This window comes from Rhinopithecus bieti, unplaced genomic scaffold, assembly GCF_001698545.2.
Source record: "Rhinopithecus bieti isolate Rb0 unplaced genomic scaffold, ASM169854v2 scaffold_6945, whole genome shotgun sequence".
Taxonomy (NCBI): Eukaryota; Metazoa; Chordata; class Mammalia; order Primates; family Cercopithecidae; genus Rhinopithecus; species Rhinopithecus bieti.
Window position 1 is genome coordinate 4,317,601 of NW_016805531.1, and position 18,089 is coordinate 4,335,689.

Here is an 18,089-nt window from a genome sequence, read left to right on the forward strand (position 1 = left end):
AAAAAAAAAAAAAAAAAAAAAAAAAAAAAAAAAAAAAAAAACAACTAACCTTCAGAACTACCAATAACAGGAAGATTTTTTTTTTTTTTTTTAAGAATGAAATGTTTCCCATCATAGTGGATTCTTAAGCACGTTCTCCACGTGTGCGGAGTGCTAGCTGGATATCTTTTGGCCTAATTGTTACACGTTTGGCATGGATAGCACACAGGTTGGTGTCTTCAAAAAGGCCAAGAAGATAGGCTTCACTTGCCCCCTGCAATGCACCGATAGCTGTGCTCTGGAAGCGCAGATCTGTTTTAAAGTCCTGAGCAATTTCTCTCACCAGCCGCGGAAAGGGAAGTTTGCGAATTAGTTCAGTGGACTTCTGATAACGCCTAATTTCACGGAGTGCCACAGTTAACAGGCCTATAACGATGAGGTTTCTTCACCCCTCCAGTAGAGGGCGCAGTCTTGCGAGCGGCTTTTATAGCCAGTTGCTTCCTGGGTGCTTTACCACCAGCGAATTTGCTGGCAGTTGGCTTTGTACATGCCAAGGTATAGAGACTTCCTTACTTATCCCCTTCTCCTTCGACTGGAGCTCGGCGAGGGAGAGGTGGCGTTGGCGTTGGAGAGCGACGGTGGCGTGGCGGCGACGGCGGCTGCGAACACAACTCGATAATTTCTTTTTTCTTTTTGGAGACGATGTCTCGCCCTGTTGCAGGCTGGAGTGCAGTGGCGCGATCTCGGCTCACTGCAACCTCTGCCTCCGCCTCCCAGGTTCAAGCGATTCTCCTGCCTCAGCTTCCCAGGTAGCTGGGACTACAGGCGCTCACCACCACCCCCAGCTAATTTTTGTATTTTGTTTGTTTGTTTGTTTGTAGTAGAGACGGGGTTTCACCATGTTGGCCAGGATGGTCTCGATCTTTTGACCTCGTGATCCGCCCGCCTTGGCCTCCCAAAGTGCTGTGATTACAGGCGTGAGCCACCATGCCTGCCCACGATAATTTCTTAATAGTAAAAAGGTCAGGGATGTGCTCAGAGCAGGGGGCCTGAGGAATGGTTCCTCTGTTTACAACACACCCAACAGGAATCTGGGATCACTGTGAGGAGAGGTACCAAAAACTGTGGCCTTCCTATGAACAAATGCCCTACATGTGAAGGGAAAGAATAATAATAAAATAATAATAACGTCAATTCATCAGATAATGCGACAGTTTTAAATTGTATACATCTAACAACAGAGCTCCAAAATACACGAAAGCAAAAACTGAAAGAGTTGAGAGATAGACAAAACCACCTCAATTAGATTTTCCAACATCTCAATCACTGATAGATCAAGTAGAAAGAAAATCAGTAAGGATTTAGAAAACTTGAATAACACTATAAAACACCTTGACCTAATTGACATTTATAGACATTTCATCCAACAACAGCAGAATACATATGCTTTTCAAGTCCCCTCAGGACATTTACCAAGAAAACCTGTATTCCAAGTCATAAAACAAGTCTGGATAAAAGATTGAAATTCCACAATGTTCTCTAGTAGCCAGAGAATTAACTTAGAAACCAAGAACAGAAAGATATCTGGAAATTCTCTAAAAACACCATTTATAATAGCATAAAAATATTGAACACTTAGCGATAAATTTGGGAAAAGATGTCAAATTAAAGAAGATCCAAGTAAATAGAAAGATGTGCCATTTGCATGGATTGCCAGACTCAATATTGTTGCATGTCAATTCCTCCACACATTGATTTAGTCATGCAATGCCATTCCAATCAAAATCTCAGCAGGTTTTCTTGTAAAAATTGACAAGCTGATTCTAAAATGTATGTGGAGATTTTAAAATAATTTTAAAATAAAAAATAACGTTGAAGAAATACTACTACCTAATTTGATTACCAATATAAATCTACAGAAACTAAGACAATGTTGTTTTGGCATAAAGATAACCAGTTAGATCAATGGAACAAAAAGAGAGTTCAGAAATAGACTCACACATACATAGTCAACTGATTTTTTTTATTTTTAATTTTTTTGAGATGGGGTCTCACTCTGTCACCCAGGCCAGAGTGCAGTGGGGGTGATCTCGGCTCACGGCAGCCTACACCTCCCCGGCTCAAGGGATCCTCCCACCTCAGCCTTCCGAGTAGCTGGGATGCGGGTACCCCCCACCACGTCCCACTAATTTTGTGTATTTTTGGTGCAGACAGGGTTTCACCGTGTTGCCCGGGCTGGTCTCAAACTCCTGAGGTCAAACGATCCTTTCACCTCGGCCTCCTTTGGCCTTGGCCTCCCAAAGTGCTGAGATTATAGGTGTGAGCCACTGCACCCAGCCATCAATTGATATTTGACAAAGGTCCCAAGACAATAAAATGGGGAATGAATAATCTTTTCAACAAAAAGTGCTTGAACAATTGAATAGCAGTGTATTTTTAAACAATCAAAAAAACTTACCTCTTAACTTACAGAATATAAAAAAGTCAACTCAAAATGGATCATAGGAGGGCTGGGCATGGTGGCTCACGCCTGTAATCCCAGCACTTTGGGAGGCAGAGGCAGGTGGATCACCTGAGGTTGGGAGTTCGAGATCAGCCTGACCAACACGGAGAAACCCCTTCTCTGCTAAAAATACAAAATTAGCTAGGCGTGGTGGCACATGCCTGTAATTCCAGCTACTTGGGAGGCTGAAGCAGGAGAATCGCTTGAACCTGGGAGGCGGAGGTTGCAGTCAGCCGAGATCATGCCATTGCATTCCGGCCTGAGCAACAAGAGTGAAACTCCGTCTCAAAAAAAAAAAGTCATAGGCTTAAATGAAAGTTATCAAACTCAGATGTTTGTTGCCAAGAAGCCTCCACTCTCTCCACAGGGCTGCTCGAGTGTCCTCACATCATGGCAGCTGGCTTTAGTGACCCAACAGAGACAGCAAGAAGAAAGGTGCAATGTCTTGTATGACCTCACTTGGAAAGTGACACACTGTCACATCTGCCATATTCCATTTGTTAGAAAGGTCACTAAATCCAAATTTCTCTCTAATGGGGAGAAATTAAGCTCTATATCTTGAAGAAGATACTTGGAAAAGTATCAAGGAATTTGTGGATATATTTTTAAACCACCATCTGGCCACAAATTATTTGTAATTTTCTACACGATATATATTCACTCCTTTCCTAAGGGTCCCAAAAGTCTCTTCTTAGTTCAGTATCAGTTCAAAATCCAGAGTCACAGCATATAAACCAGGTCCAGAGGCAGACAATGCTTTTCAGGTGTATTTCCTTAAAGACAGCTTCTCGCAATCTGAATACCTGTGAACTGGAGCTAAATTATCTTCCCCAACATACACAGACACCCACACACACCACACAATGGTGGGATGGGCATACGATAAACACTATAAACACTCCCGTGCAAAAAGGGGAAAACTAGGACTGGTCCATAGTGGTTCTGAGACCCAGCTAGGCAAAGTTTGGAGATTCTTTTATTAGGATTCATTCCTACTCATCCCCATGACTCTTGGTCCCTACCTTGGAGCTCTTGGTTCTGCTAAGTCATCCTTCCTTTTCCATGAGAGATAACTCATGTTTTTCAGCTGTGGAGTTTTCTGTCTGATTACAGCAGGTGGAATTTTGGGAATTCAAAAGTCTCTTCATTCATGTAGTCTTTGTCCCTTTCATTCCAAGCTGTTTCTGCCAATATGATTCTAAAATGTTGTGGGTCTCCTGTGAATCTTTTTGTGGTTCATTCCATAAGTCTAAGACAGCAGCCACAAACCTCTCTGCAATAAGGCCTTCTCAATATTGGGCTTCTACTGAGGTGCAGTGCTCTTAAGCTTTTGAAAAGCGCCACTGTTTAATGGAGAGTATCTAGAAAGCATACCCTTAAAATGTTTACAGGACCTTTTGTCTTACTGAACGGTACTCTGAGGCTCTACCTTGGATCATTGTGACAAAGAATTTTACTTTGTCTTTAGACCATGTTTTCCCAGTAGTGCCCTAGATTTGATCTTTGCTCAGAATTCACTTCTTGGCCAGGCACGGTGGCTCATGCCTATAACCCCAGAGCTTCAGGAGGCCAAGGCAGGAGGATTGCTTCAGTCCAGGAATTTGAGGCTACAGTGAGTTATGATCATTCCACTGCACTCCAGCCTGGACCTCCGAGCGACACCCTGTCTCTAAAAAAACAAAAACAAAAACAAAACCCCAAAGACCGAATCTATGTCTTACATTTAGCCAGTTAGAGAGGCTGAAAATTTTCAAACCCCTCATATTCTGGTTCCTTCGTGTCCTTCATGTTGAATAGTTCTTGACTTACCTCTCTCCTCTTGCATTTTACTATGAACAATAAGAAGAAACCAGGAGATGCTTTCAACAGGTTGCCTGGAAATCTTTTTGCTAGATTATGCGGTTTATTTGGTACATTTTTACTTTCTACATTACCCCAGGTGACAGTGTTGCTAAACTTTTTGCTGCTCTATCATAATGACCCCTTTCCTCCAATTGACAGCAAGGTTTGCCTCACTTTCCTCCTTCGTGCTCTCACTTACAATCTCCTCAAGGGCCTGAGGCTTCTTCAAGGTATTCAGACTTTTCACTAACACTTTCCTCCAAGGCTCCCCAATTCCAAAGCCACGTTCACATTTTAGGTTTTGGTTATGGCAGTGCCCCCACTTCTAGGTAACAAAATCTGTATTAGTTACTTATCAGAGTGTAACAAATTACCTGAAAACTTAGCAGCTTTAAAAGACAGACATTGATTATCTCACTTTTTTTTTTTTAGACCAAGTTTTGCTTTGTCACCCAGGCTGGAGTGCAGTGGTGTGATCTCGGCTCACCGCAACCTCTGCCTCCTGGGTTCAAACGATTCTCCTGCCTCAGCCTCCTGAGTAGCTGGGATTACAAGCATGCACCATGATGCCTTGCTAATTTTTTTTTTTTTTTTTTTTTTTTTTTTTTTTTTTTGTAGAAACAGGGTTTCACCATGTTGGTCAGGCTTGTCTCGAACTCCTGATCTCAAGTGATCCACCCACCTGGGCCTCCCAAAGTGCTGGGATTACAGGTGTGAGCCACCACGCACGGCCTCTACTTCTTTTAAAAAAAATTTTTTTAGAGATGGGGTCTAGCTATGTTGTCCAGGTTGGAGTGCAGTGGCTATTCACAGGGATGATCATAGTGCACTGTAGCTTCAAACTCCTGGGCTCAGGTGACCCTCCCACTTCAACCTCCCAAGTGGCTGGACTATAGGCTTGTGCCATCAAGCCTGGCTAAGCTCTACTTCTTGAAGGGAGGAGTATCAGAGAATTTGTGAACATGTGAACTTGTGAATCACTGTGAGTTTTCTTGGAGCATTTGGCCAAAGAGAATTAAAGGAAAAAGAAGTTATTTGCAGCTTTGATTATATGATTAAAAATAATTTATCTAGACTCAGGATGAGGCCAGTCAACCAGAGTAGTCATGACACAGAAACAGTTTGACTTTTGAAATTTATTTATTTTATTTTTTTGAGACAGAGTCTTTCTCTGTTGCCCAGGCTGGAGTGCAATGGTGCAATCTCGGCTCACTGCAACCTCTACCCCCTGGGTTCAAGCGAGTTTCCTGCCTCAGTTTCCTGAGTAGCTGGGATTACAGGTGCGTGCCACCACGCCTGGCTAATTTTTGTGTTTGTAGTAGAGACAGGGTTTCACCATGCTGGCCAGGCTGGTCTTGAATTCCAGACCTCAAGTGATCTGCCTACCTCGGCCTCCTAAAGTGCTGGGATTACAGGCATGAGACACCGTGGCCAGCCTAACTGAAATTTAGAAGAAAGTTTGGAAATAAAACAAATTCAAGTCAGATTGTTGCAATTTTTGTATGTATCTCTCCCTTTTAACTTAAAATTACATTTGAAATTTGCACATTGTACCATCATGTCAAATGCTCAAAACTAACAATGATATCAGTATAACATGGATACGTCTCTTTTCATGCTGTTTTGGCTACACTGACTCTAGAAAACATTATATACTTGATATTAGATCTTCCTCTTTTGATCTGAGAGACCAAAATAGATGCCCCTTTATCAAGTAAGATAGATCCAAAGGTTAAGGGAAGTAACTTATCTATGGGTCCAAGGTTCAAGCTGGCATAGCAAATTGCTAAATTCCTGTGGCTAAGGTCCCTAACAATAGGAGCTATGAACTCTGATTTAAAACCCAGACAACAGTCTGATTAGACACAGGACCAGCCTTACAAATATTCTTTTCTCAGAAGCTACTGCAGACCTTAAGCCAGTTTCAGACAGTTTACAGAGGCTGTGCACAAATTGCCTTTGTGTCCTATAGTTCACCTTTTGATGTGGAGCCAATTCCACCTCATTTTAATGCCAAAACCTTACCCCAAAGTAAACGTGGCATGTATGTTACATACACGTTTACTCATTGCACATACACTCAGTTCCCCTCATAAATATGTATGGCTTTTCCCCAAATCTGCTGAATATGTATAACACAAACTCTGTGAAGCATAAAACCCAACCTGTCCTTCCCCTCCTTGAAGAAAGAGCAGGCCGGGTGAGGTGGCTCACACCTGTAATCCCAGCCCTTTGGGAGGCTGAGGTGGGTGGATCGCTTGAGCACAGAAGTTCAAGACCAGACTGGGTAACATGGTGAAACCCTGTCTCTACAAAAAATACAAAAATTAGCTAAGTGTGATGGTATGTGCCTGTGGTCCCAGCTACTTGGGAGGCTGTGATGGGAGGATGGCTTGAGCCCAGGAATTCAAGGCTGCAGTTAGCTGTGATCACACCACTGCACTCCAGCCTGGGCGACAGAATGAAATACTGTCTCAAAAAAAAAAAGAAGAAGAAAGAAGAAGAAGAAGAAGAAGAAGAAAGAAGAAAGAAGAAAGAGGAAAGAGGAAAGAGGAAGGAAAGGAGGAGGGGAAGGAGAAGGAGGAAGAAAGAAGAAGAAGGAAAGGAGGAAGGGGAGGGAGGAAGGAAGGAAGAAGGAAGAAGGAAGAAGGAAGAAGGAAGAAGGAAGAAAGAAGGAAGAAGGAAGAAGGAGAAGAAAGAGCTCCATTGGCCCAGGTTGGAGACTTTCTCTTCCCAGCTGCAAACTGATATCACCAATATAGCTCTCCTTTCTACTATCTAGCCATCCTGGTGATCTTCTGGATGACACACTCAAGCCTCATATCCATTTTTTTTTCATCCAACACGTTCATCCCCTGTACCTCCACGCTAAAGAGAAAACATCTATGGGTGTGATTTGAGGGAAGAGTCCCTCGTCCATCCCCAGATGAGTATTAAGTCCCTAAACTCCAACATCAACTACTAGTCCAAGGAGCAGAAATTCTCTTCTGTCTCTCCTGAATAAAGACTTTTATCAGGATATAATTTTCCATTTACACCTAACATTTCTAAAACACAGATATGACTATGTCTCTCTTCTGCTTAAAAATGGGAACTTAAATGCCCCTCTCACCGCAATGCCTGATACAAAGCCTATGGACAGCCTTCAGGAAATTTGTGAATTCCTGGTATTTTATCATAGGTGTATTAGTTTGGAGAACAAGGCTATGGCTGTCAATGGATCCCCAAAGCAGTGTTATCAGCCTCCAGGAAAAAGGCCTGACTCAATAAGGGTAAGAGATTCATCACGATTTGGCTCCACCCTCTCTCACCCTCCACTCTCTCCTTCATATGTTTGTTGTTTCTTCGTTGGTTTGTTTAAGGGGGGATTACAGGCATGTGCCATTGCTCCCAGCTAATTTTTGTATTTTTAGTAGAGATGGGGTTTCACCATATTGGCCAGGCTAGTCTTGAACTCCTGGTCTCATGTGATCTGCCCTCCCTGACCTCCCTCCCTTCCATAGCTAATGTTGTAGCTACAACTTGTCTTTTCCTATGCTATCTGTACATTCATACTTCCTTGCTTTTACTTCTGCCCTTCCCCTCTCCGCTTTTTTTTTTTTTTTTTTTTTTTTTTTTTTTTTTTTTTTTGAGACAGAGTCTCATTCTCTCACCCAGGCTGGAGTGCTGTGGAGCGATCTCAGCTCACTACAACCTCCGCCTCCTGTCCTCAAGTGATTCTCCTGCCTCAGCCTCCAGAGTAGCTGTAGAATATCCTTTCCCTTTCTTTTCCAGGAAAAGTACTATGCATGCCTTGGAATTCAGATCAAATGGTGTATCCTGGTAGAATCAATGATCTAAGCTCCAATACACTTTGTATATATGTCTGGCATAGTTCTAATTAGTTCTTCACTCATCTGATTAACCCCGAACTAAAATGATCTCAGAGTAAGAATGGGTCTTATTTAATTCGTATCTCCAAGGCCTAGCACAGATTATACTAGGCACTACTGGTTGTTGGGCGGGAGGATAGGTGTCAGCATGGACCATTGCCCAACAGAACAGGAACACATCTCCCTCTGAGCATGCCTCCTCAGACCCCCTACTCACCCAGGACCATTTCTGCTCAGCCTGATTCTTCTGCTCTCTGGGCTCTGTAGTATTTGCATTAGTATTTGTATTTGCAGATTTTACTGACCAGTAACTCAAAACTAATTTTGGAGACCAACATTGCCAATTTAAAACGTTTCCAAGAAAAGATGTTTTTTAAAACCTGTCACTGGCTGGGTGCAGTGGCTCACGCCTGTAATCCCAACACTTTGGGAGGCTGAGGCAGGTGGATCACCTGAAGTCAGGAGTTGGAGACTAGCCTGGCCAACAAGGAGAAACCCCATCCCTACTCAAAATACAAAAATGAGCTGGGTGTGGTGGCACGTGCCTGTAATCCCAGCTACTCGGGAGGCTGAGGCAGGAGAATTGTTTGAACCTGGGAGGCAGAGGTTGCAGTGAGCCAAGAGCAAGACTCCGTCTAAAAAACAAACAAACAATCACCTACTTTCTCCATAGTTTTATAAAAGTCACTTTAATACCTCAAAAATAAGAAGGGCCTTGTCTCAGTCTAGAGGACAGTCCTTTGAATTAAATGTATTTAGCATTTCCAAAGCTTACCACATTGACCTCATTTTTTCATTCAGTGGTGAAAAGTTTGTCCTAGTTTATCAGTTCTAAAATGTTTGGAAGCCATTGACATAGACTTTTGCTTCTGCAAGGCAGCTCCTGCATTCTTCCTGACTCAGGAATTAGTTTCAGGTGTCTTGACAGGAATAAAGTCCTGCACGATGTCTCCCCACAGTTTCTTTTTGTGGATATGGAGAGAAGTACCTAAAAACAAGAGACCAACTAATGCATATTGAACAGTCTGTGCTAGTCACTTGACTTTGGATGAGGGGCAAATCTCAGTTGACAAACTCAGCTCAGAAATAAACTACTCTGGACAAGAAGTATCTTATACAGCTTTGCAGCTCCCCATGACTTAAGAACTAAAAGATGCTAGTTTATGGGAAGAATGAATGAATGAATGATGAATGAGTGGGTGGATGGATGGATGGATGGATGGATGGATAGATAAGTAGATGGATGAAATTTGAGTCCTGAATATCCAGAGAATCTCTGTGGAAGGAAGTTAGAAGTGGTATGTTGCAAATTAAATGAGTCTTTTCCAGCCTCAGCTTTTCATAACTACTTCCTGGGGCACAGCGCCTTCTAGTGGAAATCCAGATGTGCTGCCTCCTCCCTAGACGCCCTAAACATGGGCCCTTTGATGACCCCCTCCCAGATCACCATCTCCTTACTGTGAAAACCTCAGTGACACCCCCATTGATGAGGCTCAGTAGATTTAGGCAGGTCCCTTCTAGTAACCCAAGTACTCACAAGATGAACAATGAAGAATTCCATTAGAGCTTTAGGCTGGAGTAGCACTTCTCAAACTTTCCTGTGCAGATGAATCACTTGGAGAGGACCTTGTTAAAAATGAAGACTTTCACTGGGTAATTCTGAGTTGTGGATCAAGATTCTGGATTTTAAACAAGACTTCCAGGACCAGAGCCTGCTGGTCCAGTGGCATATGGCTGCTACTGCAGCTGCTCAACACTGTGCCCCTGTGGGGGCTGGCAGCTCCCAGATATACAAGGTATAACCAGGAAGTATAACCAGGAAGCCATGGGGTTGATGGTTTAAGCAGACAATCTGAAGCTTGTAAATTACTGTTGTCCCTTGTAAGGTTTGCCCTTTGAAGTCCACACACTCCTACCAAAAAAAAATATTGTTTTTCTTTTGCTGGAATGTTACTTATAAAACATTTCTGGCATTGTCATTGAAATATTTGCATCTTAAAAGACTCAGTGGTGACATTTTTCTCTTTGAAGGTGGCTTTAAAAGCAGTCAAAAGTTATTTCAAAATAGAATGTGATTATAAATATTGAGGTGGATGTACTCATATGGCTTATAAATTAACCCTGAAAATAATCTCCAAATAAGAATTCCAAAAATATTTTGGGCAGCTGTTTGGAGAAAGTGGAATGCCTGATTTGAAACACAATACTCATTTGGATGTTTATGTTCCAGGGTGCTCATTTTTAAGGAGTTGATTTCATTATGTTATATTCCCATCTACTGTATTATTTAAGTAAAACTTCAGTAGGGCTTAGTAAGTCCAGGCACTATTGCTTTACAAATACTCATTGATTTAATCTTCATAATAATCCTTTTACAAATGAGAAATCATTTTACAGTCATTTTACAAAAGAGGAAACTGAGGCATGGAGACATGTTGAACCCCCAGGGTCACCCAGTTAGTAAGTGGATGAGTTGGGATTCAAATCTTAAGCAGCCTACTTTCGGGGGCTAGAGGCTTCATTTCTAAGCTATGCTAGCTCCCCCAACAGAGACAAAGTCTCACTATACTGTCTAGTCTGGTCTTGAACTCCTGCGCTCAAGCAATCCTTCCACCTCACCCTCCCAAAGTGCTGGGGTGACAGGCATGAGCCACCGTCCCCAATTTAGGCTACTCCTTAATTAGAGTTAGGACTAGTCTAGTACTGTCAATTACTGTACCTCAGGGTCTCTCAGATGGCAGGGAAAAAAAGTCAAAGTGACTTAGAGGTTGGAAACCTGCAGAAATTCACACATCCAACCAAGATGGGAACAACTGGAGCTGGAATGTGTGAACAGGGTGCTCTTATACTGCCTACCTCTTTCCGGGCACTGAGACCTAGAGAAGAGTTCCAACCTCAAGCTGGAAGTGACAAGAGGAAAGATTACATTCCCAAAATCAGAAATCATAAAACAATTTTAAAAGCAAGAGACCAACAGGAAGGGGGTGCTGACTGATTGCTCAGAGAGAGTGTCCCAGGGCAGCAAGGTCTTGATGAGGTCATTCCAGGCCAGGGCCTCCAGCTCTTGGCTTTGCCAGTCCAGACACTCCATTTTGTCTGTGTACCTAGAGATAAGTAGGCATAAGGCAAATTAATTATGCTAACCAGACTCTTAAGAGTCTAAACCAAAACACCCACAGTTAGGAGAACAGTGCCAATAAGCTTGTTCAAAGCAATGCTTTTTCCTGTAGGGAAGTCATTATCAAAGTCTGTTTTGTAAGGAAAATTGACTGACCTTAAAAGACGATGTTATGAAATGTTGAGAACCGGATGCGCCCATCTCCTGGACTACTGTGTAGCTGCCAAAAAGGCCATTAGTCCGAAGTGCAGGAGAGCACCCTCCCCTGGTGTCACTCTTCCTGCAACTAGGTCACAATACAACATTTTCAGTTCAGCTTTCTTCAGCATTCCTGACCTCAGACATGGATGGCTAGCAGGTTATCTCAGATGGTGAATGTTTGTGATTTTTGTTTTATTAATTGACTCTTTTTTTTTTTTTTTTTGAGACAGGGTCTTATTCTGTTGCCCAGGCTGGAGTTCAGTGGCATGATCATGGCTCACTGCAATCTCCACCTCCCAGGCTCAAGCAATCCTCCTACCTCAGCCTCCTGAGTAGCTGGGACTACAGGTACACGCCACCACTCCTGGCTAATTTTTGAATTTTTTGTAGAGACAGGGTCTCACCATGTTGTCCAGGCTGCTCTCAAACTCCAGAGCTCAAGCAATCCTCCCACCTCGGCCTCCCAAAGTGCTGGGATTACAGGCATGAACCACCATGCCTAGCCTCTTGGTTGACACTTTTTCCTTGTAGTACTCTTAGGGAGTGGCTACTCCTGACTTTCTCCTCAGGGTGTGGGAGCAGTTCATTGCCTACCCAAGCACCTCAGCAGGGCAGTGGGGGCAGGTCTTCAGGGAAAAAGCCAGAGCCTTTCCTGGCATCCCACCTTGACACCTTATTCCAGTTCACAGATTGAAATCTGTCAAGGTAGTTATTTGGTGAGGGGCTGGAGGAATATAAGCCACCACCTTCCTCTTGGCCAGTTCTTTTTTTGTTGTTGACGATGTTGATTTTCTAGACATATAACTCTTGAATCAGTCATCCAAAGCTTGGCAAGTTCTCAGGCTCACCTTTCCCCATTCTATTTTGCACAGAACACTCTTGTGGTCTGAGCCGCCCTGTTGTGCGTCATTAAACCCACCAAAGGTAGGGAACTGGGAGACTGGAGACCTGAGGAGATTACAGCCCCCCAGCAGTGCCTTGTCTTTTTATTATTATTATTATTATTATTATTATTATTATTATTGAGACAGGGTCTTGTTCTGTTGCCCAGGCTGGAATGCAGTGGTGTGATCTCAGCTCACTGCAACCTCTGCCTCTTGGGTTCAAGCAAGCCTCCCACCTCAGCCTCCCAGGTAGTTGGGACTACAGGCACGCGCCACCATGCCCTAATTTTTGTATTTTGGGTAGAGACAGGGTTTCGCCATGTTGCCCAGGCTGGTCTCGAATCTCCTGAGCTCAAGAGATCCGCCTGCCTCGGCCTCCCAAAGTGCTGGGATTACAGGCGTGAGGCCAGTGCCTTGCTTTTAAGTGCTGTTCAGTCATTCTTTACTGATTGATTGTGGGTAGAGGGGGCGCAACCCCATTGCAATGTCTGTCTCTCCCGGGAATGATCTCGGATTTGCCTTGCCACCCTCAGGATAGCTGAGAGGAGCTGGAGAGGCTCATTCCTCAGTCCCCTCTCATTCCCTCCTTGACAGGGACCTAGCTGCCACCAGCTGCCTGAAAGTCAAATCCAAAACTCAGTTCCATTTTGCCTAATGCCAAATGACAGACCTGAATTTGTTGAGTTTGGGTTTTTTAGGTCCACATAAAACAAGCAAAGAAAATGTGCTTAAACTTGAGGTAGGTTAGGGAAAAACCCTCCAGGAGAAAACCCCCTCTCACCTAGGAGACTGTGGAGATGGAGGCCACAAACCTCTCATTAGCACCCCTCACAGTGGCTACAGGAACCAGCACCTCTAGTGCAGTCACATTTTTCACTTGTCATGGGATCTGAAGCAAGAATGGTTCAGCGTATGGTCTAATCTGCATTCTTCTAACCCTTAATTAATGCTTGCACATTGTTCCTGTCACCCGTTTGTCCCCAAAGTATTGAGGTTTTAGCTAGTGTGAGGTTTTTTTAGAGGACCCAACATATGATTTGATCATTCATAAGGGTAAAATAAAGAGTACCACACAGAAGCTACACAAAAAGAAAATAATCACATATTGGGGAAGGTAGGGGATGACTGATTCACTAGCAGATGAAAAATTAAAAACAGAAAGGAAAGCCCCAGAGTGTCCACGGAACTTTTTGTGCACACTTAATTGTCCATTATAATTTCAGCTCTGGCCTTATGGCAAGTAGCAGCTTTTAGAGTTAGCTTCCCAGAAGAACGTGGCTTTCCCAGTCCAAAAAGACGCCCTTGCCGTGCCATTGTTCCCACAATGCCGTGACTCGGATTCGAACCGAGGTTGCTGCGGCCACAACGCAGAGTACTAACCACTATACGATCACGGCGAGCTACCGGGACGCCACGATGAGCAGGTGACCCAGTGTTGCCCTTCTCGTCTAGATGGCGGCCATTCCAGCTTTCCTAAGCTTCCATTATCTACCAGGTTCCTCTGGCACCCACGTTCACCCGCAACAGCAGCCGGGAGCGCTGTGGACTCCCTAGCCCGGAGTCTCCTCTTGGTTGTACACACGGACCGCAAAAGAAGGGACATGAAAGCGCTTGGCAACCAAAGGATTCCTATGAGTCCGGGCCTGCAATGTTGTGAAGCCCCTGGGGAACGCCCGAATGCTGACCTGAAGTCTCTCTGATGCTCACCATGCCCTGGCTATCATGCTAACTGAACGACTTTAGCTGGGACTGGAGCTGTCTCTTAAATTTTACAACAAGGAAAATCAGTTCTGACCCACCACCACAAAACTTCCTTGAGGGCGGGATAAGGGGAACCCCGAGAGCAGCCTCCACGGTGGAGAAACCGGGGTATCTGGTCCGGAGGCAAGTGTGGACCAAAATCGGGCGAGCAGAGATGAATGCGCCTGCGTGCCCTCAGATGGCTGCGAGGGTGGAGATAGGCGAGAACAAACAGTGACAAATCAATGACATTGCAAGGGGGCGGGGCTTTCAACAGAGAAGAGGTCAGGCGACAAATCGAGGCCCTGTGTCCCCAGTAGCTCGCCGTGATCGTATAGTGGTTAGTACTCTGCGTTGTGGCCGCAGCAACCTCGGTTCGAATCCGAGTCACGGCATTGTGAGGACAATGGCACGGCAAGGGGGGCTACGTTTTATTGTACAAATCCGTTTTTTAATCCTGAGTTCACAACATTGTGGAAAATGGACCCCGATCCCATTGTGACATTTGAGAGCGACGTTTACGCTGACTCTGGCTGAATTGGACTTTGGAAAGATACAGGCTTCTGGGTCCTCTGAGCCTGGGCGCGTTCTTGAAGACAAAGCACAGAGCACTCGCCAGTCTAAAGAGTGTTGTAGATGTATGTATAAATTTCCACGGAAGCCCTGGTAGCAGATTCCTAATGATAGGAAAAGAAGGCTTAGCAAAGGAAGTGAGGATCAAAGTAGCTCTTAAAGGCACAATGAGAATTTGTCAGGCAGCCAGGATAAAGGGAGTCTTGAAAAGGAAAAATCTTTTTTTTTCTTTTCTTTTCTTTTTTCTTTTTTGAGGTGGAGACTTGCTCTCTCACCCAGGCTGGAGTGCAGTGGCTCGATCTTGGCTCACTGCAACCTCCGCCTCCTGGGTTCAAGCGATTCTCCTGCCTCAGCTTCCCGAGTAGCTGGGACTACAGGCATCCGCCACCATGCCCGGCTAATTTTTTTGTATTTTTAGTAAAGACGGGGTTTCACCAAAAAGGCAAGGTCTTAATTCCTCTTTATAAGTCTTCTGTCTTCTTTGTAAGTCCCCACCCCAACAACGCCCAAAGGCTCTAGCCTGACAGGTAGTTGGCGCTTCTCAAGGAAGTGTTGAGTGAATGAGTGCAATTGAGGAATGGGGAACGACCCTGAAGGAGGGCCAAGAGATGAACTGGAAAAGGCAGACAAAGTTTCTGCCGTCCAGGGGTGAGGGTGAGGAGGGCCGGAGGGAAAAATATTTAAATCGTGTTTAGCAAGATCCCTCCGGCGGCTCTGCACAGGGAAGATTGACGGGAGCGGGTGACACTGGAGAGGCAGATGGTCTCTCTGGAATTCGCTTGTTAAATACCAATGGTACGTTCTGAGTTTAGCAAATAGCCAGTGCCTGCTGTGTACTCGGCCGGTTCTAGGCGCCGTGGGGGCGAGAGCACTGGTGGACAATAATTAAAATAGGACTTAGTCCCTGCTGCCGCCCTGGGACACAGCCTAGGTGGGCACCTGGCATAGCGGGGACATTGAGGAAGGAGGAGTCAGGGCGGTCAGGGAAGTATGAGAGGCTGGAAGGAAGTGGGTGTTGGCAAGATGGGGAGATGCGTTTGTTGATTTTTTTTCTACGTGGAACCCGGTTCTAGGGCGTCCACAATCTCCACAGAGGCGGCATTGGGTCACCGCTGGAGGATGCAGGAGGGAGGACCCGTGAGGAGCGCCCCCTGCAGGCCCGGAACCCTCCACGGTTCGCGGCAAGGGTCTCCGGGGCATAGGAAATGGGCATCCCCCAAGGCGAGTCTGAGTTCCGCCCAGCCCCATTCCTGGATGCTCACGCCGTCTCCCCTAAACTCCCACTGCGCTCACAGGGAGCCCAGGTCAACATCACCACCGCCCGTGGCTAATGGGCCAAAACAGAGGAAGAAAAGCAACTGGCGGAGTACAACGCGCCTGCGCGTTATCAGACTCAGCCACAGGCTGGAACCCCGCCCCAGAAGTAGGCCATTTCATGACGCGCAAACTGGGAAGGCCTATGACTATTGAAGAGGATAATCAGAAGCAGATTTCTACGGGTCCCCGGTAGCTCGCCGTGATCGTATAGTGGTTAGTACTCTGCGTTGTGGCCGCAGCAACCTCGGTTCGAATCCGAGTCACGGCATTGTGGGAACAATGGCACGGCAAGGGGCTCGGTGTTTTTTTTCCACTTGTTTGTAACATTTTATATAAATGATAATTCACTTTCTTGAAACGAACCAATGTTTCCCTCTCCTTTGAAAATTGAGCCACTCCAAGGATCGCCACCTACAGTAACTCTCATATAATCCTCTGATGCAGCTTCAGACCAAGCAGTTATAATACATTTCTTACCAAATATCGTTCTCTGAATCATTCCACACCAGCAAAACAGCTCCCCCATGACCTTGTGATTTTTTTTCTTTTCATGTACATTTTTTATTGAGTCATTGATTTTTATTTATTTATTTATTTATTTATTTATTTATTTATTTTTGAGACAGAATCTCTCCTGTCGCCCAGGCTGGAGTGCAGTGGCGCGATCTTGGTTCTCTGCAGCCTCCACCTCCCGGGTTGAAGCGATTATCCTGCCTCAGCCTCCCAAGTAGCTGGGACTACAGGCGTGCACCACCACTCCGGATAATTTTTGTTTTTTTGGTTTTTTAATTTAAAAAAAAATTGTTTTTGAGACGGAGTCTCTGGGCGTTTACTTTTACATAGGGAATACATGCACAAAAGTCTACTAAAAGTACATCTCTTTTCATTTTCACCCTATCCACCAATTATTTTCAGTTTCCGCTATGTCTTTCCACAGCAGTCCTTGTATGAACACATATTTATATATGCATATATGTATGTGAATGTATTCCTCCTTGCTTTTGCATAAAACAATGTGCTCTCGCTTGCTTGCTCTTTTTTTTTTTTTTTTTTTTTCTGAGGTGATGGAATGTGAACAGAACATGAGGTGATAGGTTTGTATTGGTAGGCAACCTCACTTTACTGGGAAGAGTTCACATACCCTGAGGGGTGTGAATCTCTACCTATTTCTGGTCTTGTTCCTCTTTTTCCCAGGCCCTGACTCCAGGCTGGGGAGATGGGGAAACAGTTTGTGTTGGTAAGATAGGGGAAAGGGACTCTTTACTATACTCAATATAAACCTTTGGATGGGAGCCTGGGCTCTGTTAGGAAGCACCCATATTTTGATTTCAGGTGGGAAGGGCAGGGAAGCATCTTGAATTTGGAGTAAGATAGAGGAACTTGACTTGGCAGGCCGTTTGGAGACTCTCCACTCCCATGTCCCCCTTCTCTTATTATCGGGATCCAACTTTAAGTCACAAACCACTACAGTTAGAAAACTCAAAATTCAAGCTCATTGAAGGTAGGACTGGATCTTAACATATGTTTGTGTTCCAAGCACACAGTCTCTCCATAAATATTTGAACAGTGGTTTCTTATGGAGTCCATAATGAGTGAAATGGCCAGGTTTGCTTTTTTTTTTTAGAGACAAGGTCTTGCTCTGTCACCCAGACTGGTGTGCAGTGGAGCAATCTTGGCTTACTGCAGCCTCGAACTGGCCTCAAGCAATTCTTCTACCTTGACCTCCCAAAGTGCTAGGATTATAGGTGAGAGCTGCTGCATTTTAAATTGTGTCCTTTCAACACAGAATCATGTTATTTTCATATCAAATAGAAATAGTCTGTATTTCCACTAAAAAGAAAAGTGTGTGCTCCTACTTTTCTAGTAATTTGTAGCCCTTTTAGGTCTTTCTTTTTTCCCTTTTACTATCCTTGATAGGGACATGACCGGGAGAAATAGTGCACTTTCCTCTTAACTCTATAGTAAGGAGGGAAGAAAAAAAGAAAGTTGGTAAAAGTAACTGACTTGGGGCTTCAGTGAAATCCTAGGAAGGACCTAGGACAGTCTTTGGAGAAGCGGGC

General features: G+C 44.5%; 3 non-coding genes and 1 pseudogene across 3 annotated transcripts; 2 read left to right on the forward strand and 2 right to left on the reverse strand.

Annotated features, from left to right (window-relative positions):
* Positions 1-94: 94 nt before the first annotated feature.
* LOC108530092 (histone H3.3-like) lies at positions 95-8,423 on the reverse strand (annotated as a pseudogene).
* A 5,301-nt stretch (positions 8,424-13,724) lies between these two features.
* TRNAH-GUG (transfer RNA histidin (anticodon GUG)) lies at positions 13,725-13,796 on the reverse strand. Its single transcript has one exon. It is a non-coding gene; the product is annotated as a tRNA-His (tRNA).
* Positions 13,797-14,462: 666 nt separating this feature from the next.
* Positions 14,463-14,534, forward strand: TRNAH-GUG (transfer RNA histidin (anticodon GUG)). Its single transcript has one exon. It is a non-coding gene; the product is annotated as a tRNA-His (tRNA).
* A 1,691-nt stretch (positions 14,535-16,225) lies between these two features.
* Positions 16,226-16,297, forward strand: TRNAH-GUG (transfer RNA histidin (anticodon GUG)). The gene has a single exon. It is a non-coding gene; the product is annotated as a tRNA-His (tRNA).
* The last annotated feature ends 1,792 nt before the right edge of the window (positions 16,298-18,089 follow it).